Consider the following 10,480-nt stretch of genomic DNA (forward strand, 5'->3'; position numbering starts at 1 on the left):
CGCAGAAGTGCAAGCACAGAAGCGGATGACCGGACCTTACCAACATACTCAAAAAAGTATTCTATACTGGGGTCTGTGCTCTTGACAAGCAGTGTTTCCAGTCTAGCTGTGTCAAATCGGGTGTGAAGTGTCCTTCTAGGTTCTGGCTGGTTAGAGCAGAGGACTGAAAATCCTCTTTAGTTTCACGCAATGGGACTCTAAATCCCAATTGCGCTAGCTCTGTGGTTCGATTCCACAACAGAACGAACAATGAATGAATGTGGGCGGTCAACCAGGTAAGCCTGTGCCCAGGAAAGAAAGGACTAGGGAGGGATTGAGAGAAGCTTTCACAGTGGAAAATGAAAAAAAGCATATCGTTCTTAGAAATTGTGGAATTTGACTCAGTTAGAGCTATGTTTAGCATCAAGAGGGAAGTTTTGTAAAAGCAACAGGAAGAATTGCTCAGATACCCGTGAGCGTATATAACTTGGGTCGTGTTATAAATGCTCTGGCTATACCTATTGATGGGAGAGGCGAAATTGTAGCTTCCGAATCTCGCTTAATTGAATCTCCTGCTCCAAGTAGAATTTCCAGGCGTTCCGTATACGAACCTCTTCAAACAGGGCTTATTGCTATCGATTCGATGATCCCTATAGGGCGCGGTCAGCGAGAGTTCATTATTGGGGACAGACAGACTGGCAAAACAGCAGTAGCCACAGATACAATTCTCAAGAAAAAAGGGCAAGATGTAAGAAGAACGAGAGCGAGCCTTCACGAAAGAAAATGCAAGTGAAAGAGAATTGTCAAAATTTCCTAAAAGCGGGTGGTTCTTTTCTTTATGGATCGGGTAGATCCATATGTTCTGAGGGGGAGACGAGGTGTAGCGCAGTCTGGTCAGCGCATCTGTTTTGGGTACAGAGGTCCATAGGTTCGAATCCTGTCACCTTGATGTGGTATTCACACAATGGGGCCGAAGTGCAAAGCCCCGTAGCCTATCCGCGGTCGGGAAGGCAGGCGAAAAGCGCGCACAAAAGAAAAAGAAAGCTAAAAAGCTTATTTTGCAATCCATTATCTTTGGTATTCTTCTCTATTTAGATCATATTATATAGCTATTTCACAGGTTTTATTTACATACCTCAGTCATGTTATTTGTCTAGCCTTCAATCAGAATAGCCTCTCCACGGTTCCGAAGATTCTTTCGGCATCAATGTGCTTTTGGAATCTTCCTATGAAACAAATAACATTCTGGAACAGTTTAGGACAGAACAGGCCTCAGTAGAAAGCGAGCTTTTTTCGCGTATAGCCACCTCGAAGCCCAATTAGCGCACGGGCTGCCCCCTCAACTCAACCCTGACGAGTACGCAAACTTGGTCAGGGAGCATTTAGACGGTGCAGTTAGTATTGACCACTACCGCCAAGTCCATAATTCACAAATTGATGAAGTCCACATAATGGAGCTCAAAAGCCGATTACCAAATCTACTTTTTTAGCATCTTGAAACCGCACATAAGAAATATTATGAATGAATCACCTTACAATAACATACGAGAGACAGCTTTCTATTTTGTCGAACAACAAGTCGAACCCAATGAACAATTCCATTCAAAGGAATGTTCTAGAGTTTTTTCCACTATATTCGCGATATTTAACAAAATGGAATAAATTCTTCACGATTTCTAGAGTTCCGGGATTACTTCACTGATATCGATTTTCGCCTAAGCACGGCCTCTAGGTTAGTTCAAAGTGTAATACAACGAACTATCGATACACCGAAAACGAGTCAAGATGGATACATAAAATGGAGACATCGTGGATTACCCAAATTGGGACGACGATAGGACATTTCACTTTCTTTCGCAATATTTCTGATCATGACTCAACACTAGGAAAGGGGATTGCTTACTCTCAGCCACGTTTTCGCTTATGCTTAGTCAAGTGAGGATTCCATTCGAAGTAACGTAACAGGAGCACCATCTTCAAAACTTCTCGGGATCCGGAGTTTTTCGATAAAAGGTCCCATCCTTCAATATCATGATTGGGTCAACCAGGCCAGATCATAAGTGAAATAGTTTGATCGGGTCGACCAGGTCAGGCCCGATCATGAGTGAATAGAAAATCGAAACGTACATAGCTGTTCAGCGGAAATACTTTGTTTAATTCTACCACTTCTACTAGGAGTAGCCTTTTTAGTGCTAGCTGAACGTAAAGTAATGGCTTTTGTGCAACGTCGAAAGGGTCCTGATGTAGTGGGATCGTTCGGATTGTTACAACCTCTAGCAGATGGTTTGAAATTGATTCTAAAAGAACCTATTTCACCAAGTAGTGCTAATTTCTCCCTTTTTAGAATGGCTCCAGTGGCTACATTTATGTTAAGTCTGGTCGCTTGGGCCGTTGTACCTTTTGATTATGGTATGGTATTGTCAGATCCGAACATAGGGCTACTTTATTTGTTTGCCATATCTTCGCTAGGTGTTTATGGATTAATTATAGCAGGTTGGTCTAGTAAGACGGGGGGCGGCCGTTCGGTCGCCTATGATATACGGACCAATTGGTCCAAAATGGGTTTGTGCCGCAGGTGGTTGAACGATCTACTCTACACAGGTGTGGGCTTACAGGGCTAGGGGCTCATAAACCCTTTCTTTCATTCATCAAGGGGTCGGTCACTTTTCCGGGCCGGGATCGAGAAGTGGAAGTCATAAAAAAGAGATGTTTCTCTTCGCACCTCATATCAAGAGGAAAGGTAGCTTGTCAAGCTGGTCTCACTATTGGAAATTCTAGCTTTCTTTTTTTTTTTTTCACCGGCTCTTCTTCTTTGGTCAACGCTACTAAGGACCTGACGGTTCGCCTACTTGATGGATGAAAGAACATGAGAAAGGGTTCTAAAATAAAAGGCTAGAAAGTCTACTACAGTACAGTCAAAGTCAGCGGCTTGAGTTTGCCTAGCCTCGCCTACTCATTTTTGTAGGCGAGCGAGTTAGCGAAGAGGCTTAGGGATAAGAGAGTGTCGGTGCGTACGTAGCCTTCATTCTACTACGCTACACAAAGTCACTTAGCTCGACGTTAATTAAGAGAGTAAAGGAGGAATACCCTACATAGAAGAACCACAGTTCGCTTACAAAGGTATAACCTTTAGCTCCCCGGGGCTAAGCTGCTTCGCACCACTGATAGTTAATTAAGATTCCATTTCAAAGGCGCTACTTTGTTTCGCAAGCCTTTGTCATTGTCAGTCAACTAAGGTTGGCCCTCGGCCCCCTGCGAATCCGTAAATCAGAGAGCATGCCGCAAAAAAAGGATGGTCCCCTATGCATTTCATTCTTTCCGGAACGCAAAGAATTAAAGTACCTGACCCCCCATCAATGGTGAACCTCTCCTTGTGATCGGGATGAGGTAGATGCCTCCCAGCCGGGGGGGCGGATCGAATCGGAGTTCCTTAGGTAGCCACCGACCTACAGTTCTCCTTAAACTTCTGTGCTTGGTGGAAAAGAAGCGAACAAAGGTACGCTCGCTTGCTGTCTTGTTCTCTGCCGCGGACTGGGATCGCTCGCCAGCTAGGCCCTCTAGAAAAAAGTTGGAGCAACATTGTATGAGAACATATTACCCATCTTCGGGGACAAGGGGCGGAACGACCTCTCGATCTACTTACTGCAGCCCAGGACGGGCGTCGTCGTCCTAGGCGTGACTTCTTGTTTTGATCTCCCCTACGCCTAGGACGTTGTCTGGGCCAAGAGCCATAGTTAGTTGCTGTTTCCATTTGGTTCTTCTTTCTCGTTGTTGATACCGGCAAGACCCAGCCAGATGATGATGTCTGCTGGTTGGTAGTGAGAGGACTCTTAGTACCCGCAAAAAAAGGGCGCTGGTGAAAAAAAACAATCATTTGATTTAGTTTCTTGCTCTCCCTTAGCAGCGGGAAAGGAGTCTATCTATCTGCCTAGCTTTGGTAGATTTCCCCCAACGCAATTCAAAAACGAAATTCCACGAATCCCTGAGGTGGATAAGTCCGACGACTCAGCAGCAGTGCGGAATTGAGTTTCTGGTCCGGTGGATCTGATCTATAGTTAGGGGGCAATACATACCAAAAGGTTCGAAGAAGGAAGGCGCAGTATATAACCAACCCACCCATAGCCGGTCTAACTGCTGAGAGAGAAAAGTGCTTTTCTTTCCCTAAGAGTCCTCGAGTACACACAGCTATTGCGGATCCTTTGCGAGATCAGGATTTTTGATTCATAATTTAGAATCAATCCATGTTAGGTCAACATCGAGACAGAGCATCTCAGTTGGCTCTGTCAAGGAAGTGAAACAGGCATTCCTAGGTGATGGTTACCATTGGATTGACCCTCAGTCAGGCCTCCGATTCCAAGGAGTTGATTCAGCAAGTTCCCCGCGCTACCCCGCGGGAAGTCTAATCGGATCAATCGGTGGTTCCGTAATGAGTAGTCGAATACACATTGAGGGGGCCTTGCCTCCTCCTTCCCGCCCACACCTTCATTCTTTTCCTCCTCTGATCTTAGAAAGCATACTAAACTTCACTCCAATCTTTCTCCATTAGCAACAAGAGCAGCTCTATCTATCGGCCCTTGATGAGTAAGCTTAGCTATACCGCTTAGGTTGCAAAGCAGCAAGCACCTTCTAATGCGTTATTGCTTGGAGCCTTCTCGCTTAGTAAGCCGCCTTCGGCCCTTCCTCCTTCTTACTCTGTTTGGTATTCGCTCGCGGGTTTGTTTCCAGGTTCTTTCGTTCTTGGTTGGCTCTCTCTATTGTTGTTTGTAGATCGTGCGTCCTGCGCATTGATCCGGCAGCGAGACCCGCCCTGGTTGTAAAGCGAAGCGAGCCGTCCTTCCTTTCATTCGTTGCTTTGTCTTCGGTTTGTTTTTAAACTCGACCTTCTATCGGACTGTGGTGACGAACCTTACTCCCCTCGGTCAAGTGGTTGACCCGTCTGTCCAATAAGTTTTACTAAGTGAATGGGAATCCTATAGTTTGACCAGCCTGGGAAGAGTAGTCAGAGGCAATTCGCTAATATGGAGCTGTTTATATCGGCTTTCTTTCCTAACTAACAGGAAAAGAGACATGCGAGTTCGACTCTCGTTCTATCCATGTTCAGCAGTCCCTTTCCATCTTGGTACTGTTGATGGCAGTAACCGCTCAACTACGAGATGCTTGAAAGTCGATGTATCAATAATGTTCCCAAGAGTAGCATCGAGCCTCGAAACGGCAAGCCATGCTTCAAGCTAAGTCAGTATGGATCTAATTGATTGCTAAACTGAAGGAACGATCTCTGTCGAAGATTCTCATTCTGAAGCAGGTGCCTAGCTCTGGAAGGATGGACGGGATCATACCTATTTGAATTGAAGAACATTCTGTAACACTTGTTTTTGAGTGGGGAAGGAAAATAAGCACACAAGCGAACACCATCTAACAGTCAGTCTGAACTCCCAGGATCAGTCCATCAGTAAGAAAAAGCTTCCGTTTTCCGTCATTCAGCAGTGGAATGGAATAGTTCGATGGTATTGATCGTCCAACCATTGATTGGAATGTCTATCGTGATAAACCGTGTAATTCTATAAGCTAAGCAGATGAGGCAACAAAGAACCTAACCGTCCTCTCTGATTGACTTCATCAGAAGATTCCTATGGTCTGGTTTCTTTCTTCTTTCCTTGCAACCTTGGATCGATATGGTTCATTCCTGGGCTATGCTCTTTCAACGGTTGACAGAAGAGGGGGACGGGCAAGGATGATCAGACTGCTTGGTTCGGTTCGTCAGAGGTATTAAAAAAACCTTCTTTTTGGTCTTTTCTTTCTTGCCGCCACTTTAACAGGTGCCGCTGCAATGAGAGCGTAAGTTGCGGAGTTTTTTCTGGATTATTTTTTTTTTTTGGTGCGCTCTTCCTTTTTTTGGATAGAAAGAAGGGTTCAGTGGGAGGGCAAGGGGTAGTTAAGTTTTAGGTTGGCTCTTGTTTTTTACAGACTTTCTTTTCGGTGTAATTTAATAAAGAAGTAGCAATTGTTCATTTCATTTCATTTTTTTGCATTGGTAGTTCTTTTTCATTTGAAAGGGCAAAGGGGGGAAGGGAAAGGATTGACCCTCAGGGATCATATTACTCAAGAAGACTTGGGGAAAATAGCAGGATTGGAAAAGTTCGAAGAGACTGAGGAAGACAAATCCATTGTCGAATCCTGCAGAGTGATAACATCGAGTAGTGGGGGCTGGCTTCCACCCTGAGAGAGCTTGATTTACCAGAAATCCCGCCGAGTCCTAGTGGGCCTAGATTCCGCGATAAGTTCCGAGAAATGGAGGAAATGATGCATTCAAAGTTCGCAGAATTGCAAGAAAGAAAAAATCCTTGAAAGAAAAACCAAACAAGACCAGATGTTCCCTATTGTTATCGGGAACGAGACTAAATGTTCGGCCTTAATGAGATGGACCTTGATTCCTCTCCGGCCAGGAAAAGATGCGGCTCCTCTTTGTTCTACTACCTTCATCCTCGGGTGAAGCCGGTTGGCTCACCAAACAAGATATATACTGTGAAATCATTGGTAACCATGCCTAACGGTCGGTCATCTAAGCTATCGGCCAAGGCAAGTGAGAGCTGTTCAAGAGTTGGGGGCATATCTTTAGCTCGAGCAGCATCCGCTCCCGAAATGTGAGTTAAGCTTTAAAAAAAGAAGAAGAGCTACGAGTGGAACAGCTTCTTCTATTCCTTGTTGGCCTCCAGCTCCTTCTGTCCCTCAATCCTCTTCTCTGCCCTTTTTTTACTATTATGCGTGGCATGCCCCCTGTTCGTATCTTAACAGGGCAACCTTCTCTTGCAAACAATCCCTTCGTCGCTAACACCGGTAATGCCCCATCCCTTTAATACTACCTTCGAGGAATTTCTCTCGCGTCCCTGTAGTGATAAGAGCGCATTCTCTAACAGCTTTGAAGCCGAGGCAGCCATCCTCTTGCCAATCCTAAACAAAGAAAGAAAAGCCCTACCCGCCTTCATTGGTTGAGTAAGGGGCATTTACCTATCAGTCCTAGTCCTAAGGCGCAATCGGAGCACTAAGCCCAATTACAGCTTGACTCCGTAAATTAGACCTCATTCTCCTAGTCCTATTCCTGATTGTTATTTCGGATTCTGTGCCTGGGTGGTATCTTCTTACTATTGATTCAACCTCTTCGGGCAAACGTTGTCACTTCCTTTATTTGAAAAAAAGGGGTCTAGAACTACAGTGATCTGATACCTTCTTCCCTTGGTCTGGGTAGGTAGGTTATGTAGGCTACAACTGTTCATAGGTTGTTCGATCGCAAAAGGCCAAATAATCGATTACTAGTATGCCGGATATTGCCAGGAGGCCCTTCCCCCTATGTTTGACTCATCCTAGATGGGTTCACACCTGTTGATTCCGGTCAAAGAAAAAAGCTTTTTCACGGCATCCGTCCCATCACACCAATCTACGCCAAGATAAAGAATGCTGGGTTGCCAGGAACAAACCCTGTGATTCAAGGTCTTGCCTAGAATTGCCCTAAGAAAAATGCACCCCATTAATTGATCCCTCTTTAGAGTAGTATAAGTACATCCTCGACTATAGCACGAGTAGAGTCGAGTTCTCGTACTAACCTAAGAGCAGATATGCCGAAATATTTCAACGTTCAAGCAGCTAATCAGTAAACGACTTCTCCGTAACAGTTTGAAGATTGGCTCGCAACGCAAGTAGCGGCAAGAAAGGAGAGCAAGACTTCCTTTTCTAAAAGAAGAAAGAACTAGACTTCTATAAGAAGATTTTTATAATCGTAGATCGTGGAATATTCATCTATCTTATTAGGTAACTACTTTAGCTGCTCTCGAAACTGAACCATCGTGAATAGAACTAGCGCTTAAGGAAGAGTAGGATCTGTTAGCAAGTCATATTCAATCACCCGGTCTTCTCCTTCCTAGCTTTTAGATTTTATGATTCTCTCTTGGATTTTCATACACTTAGCCGTGTACGTATCTTGGCTAAACTCGAACCTATAGTTGATCCATCCATACTCGGTAAAGAATCAAAAAGGTACTTGAAGACGACTTTGAATGGGAGGAGGTTTTCTTTTTATCCCCCCTAACCTTATTTTTATGTCTTCTTCGTTCTCAGTCCCTACGGTCCATTGTAGGATGATTTTCCTAAGGCCTTGAATTCGTTGGCAAGGTGATCAGGGTCCTCTCCCTGGTCCTATCGAACCAGTGACTTCTCTCCTGGGATTGAATATGTTTTGCCTTTCCCCGATGGTTCCGCATTCCTATGTGGGTAGGATTCGCCAGGGATGAGCGGCTTATTTAGCCTATGCGAAGCGCGAAGCATAAGAGAAGAGTGTAGCGAAGCGAGTGTAATACTTGTAGCGAATATAAGTAGTGTCAAAGCCTACACTGGCTTAGCTCTGCAGATGTTTTCAGGACGAAGACGGTGATACGATACCACTCGCCAGTGATGATAAGATTCACTCATAGCATAGGTGGAAGATCCATCCTATTTTCTTTATAGATTTATTTGTTCAAAGAAAATACGCCTAAAAATCATTCAGGGAACCTACTCTTGGTATCCTTTACCACATTCACTTTCCATATTCCCTTTCTTTAGTTCAGACGCTATCGTACCTCAGGGAAAATCCAAATTTCTATCAACGATTCCCACCCAACTCTGGAATGACTCTCCCCTCTCTCCCTTAACATATCGAAGGCCTCTTATCCGTCAACCGCACCTTAATAGCTCAGACTTCCGAGCCTTGCTGGATGATGCAGAAGGGCCAACATCAGAGGATCAATTGAATAACCAACTCTCCCGCCCCGCTGCCGCTACTGCTCGAAAGCCTTTGGATCCCCTACAGGACTGTCATGAGCCCCTACAAGGAGTCAAAATAAAGCCGAAACCAGATACAGGAAGTGTTGACCCGGATCAATTGAGTGCGAGCCCTTTTATCTTGAGCTGATTCTCCTTATTTTAGAGCTGTGGCGAAGGTAAATTGAGCTCTGGCCTGTGGGGAAGGAAAAGGCTCTGACGAAGCTCCAGGGATTACAGGAAGGTTTAGGCCTTGTGAGCAGCTCCAAACGGTCAGAAAAGAAGATGGTCCCGCCCTTACTTCGGCTTGAGGAGTCGTTTTCTCGCTATCTTCTTCGTCTGGATTAGCCTTTTAGTAGCCTAGTAGGTTGTTTGAGTTTCAGGAAAGGAAGAGGTGCTTTCTAAAACAGCCGTTACCGCTATGTTTTTTTTCAATAAGTTCTTTTAGAGCATCGTGCCCCACTGTCCGAATAAAGTGTGCGCCTAAGGTGTCATGTGTTTAAGAATATACGTATAATAGAAATACTTTCCCAATCCGTATAAGAGGAAAGAAGGGTCCGGCAATAAGCAGTAGAAGAATAACCCGCAGAAGAAGTTTAATCGCTTCCAGAGATCGGAGCCAGACAAAGATAAGACTCCACGGCGGCACGATCGGGATGATCGGGTCAAAAATGAGTCAAAACTTGTAAAACCCCGGTTTTGGCCTTGTTACTAAGGAGAAATTGACATACTTAGCAAACAGAGATAGAATTATTTCAAAAAGAGATCAGGAAAGAGCCATTTCCCAACCAAATAAAACAGGAAAGCATGAGGCTCGAAGCCCTTTCTCATTTCGAATTTCATCTTAGTATCGGTAATGCCCCGCCCAAAAGTATTTCATCGCAATCACACGCTAGCTTGGTTGGAAAAGCTCGTTTGCACCCACTAACTAATACCTTCTCGTCAGTATTGAATTCTCCATGCTTTCGCCTTGCTTTGTAGTCATTTTCTATGAGTAATCGGTCCGAACTCAATTTCAAGAAAAAACTCTATCTCGCCTGTGGCCAAAAGTAGTGAAAATGGTATTTAGCTTAGTCAATATACAACACAACTGCTGATTCTTCGCGAGATGAAAACCCTTTGTCCTCCGTCTGCAGGGGCAATTCCTGAGAAAAGTGCTACTAGCCCTTGTTTTGGTCATGTCCACAGGCCTTTCCATTCGTCTTTATTCGTCTTTCTTTCGGCAATCTATGCATAATTCTACTTCTTGAACCACCGAATCCGCTTTTGAAAATGGATAACTAGCTCCATTCTGCGTCAAGTACTAAGGATGGGCCCAAAGCACACTTTTGAAAGGCATCGGTCACCTTAAAAACCCCAAAAGTAGGAAGTCTAGCGTGCTTCTTTAGTGCTGCTCTTCGATCAGATGCTTTCTCATTGAACGAGGCATATTAAAGTGAAAGAAGTTCCAGGTCGAGTCCCGAGAAGGTGATAGTTGATTTTGATCATGAAGTTGGCACTGGACTTTGGAATTGATTCTGGACCCCCACCTGCTCAGGACGCCCCGCCTGCTCAGGACGATCCCATTACGGATTTTCTGGAGGGGGACACGCTTGACCCAGCGCAAAAACGGGAATTCAGAAATATTATGAATTTCTTGAAGACCAAAAGCAGAACGAACCTTCAAAATGAGCGAATCGTAATAAAAAGATGTTGGGGGGGCGAGGGTAGT

This window comes from Triticum urartu, unplaced genomic scaffold (genome assembly GCF_056163025.1).
Source record: "Triticum urartu cultivar PI428250 unplaced genomic scaffold, HENAU_Tu73 scaffold147, whole genome shotgun sequence".
NCBI lineage: Eukaryota > Viridiplantae > Streptophyta > Magnoliopsida > Poales > Poaceae > Triticum > Triticum urartu.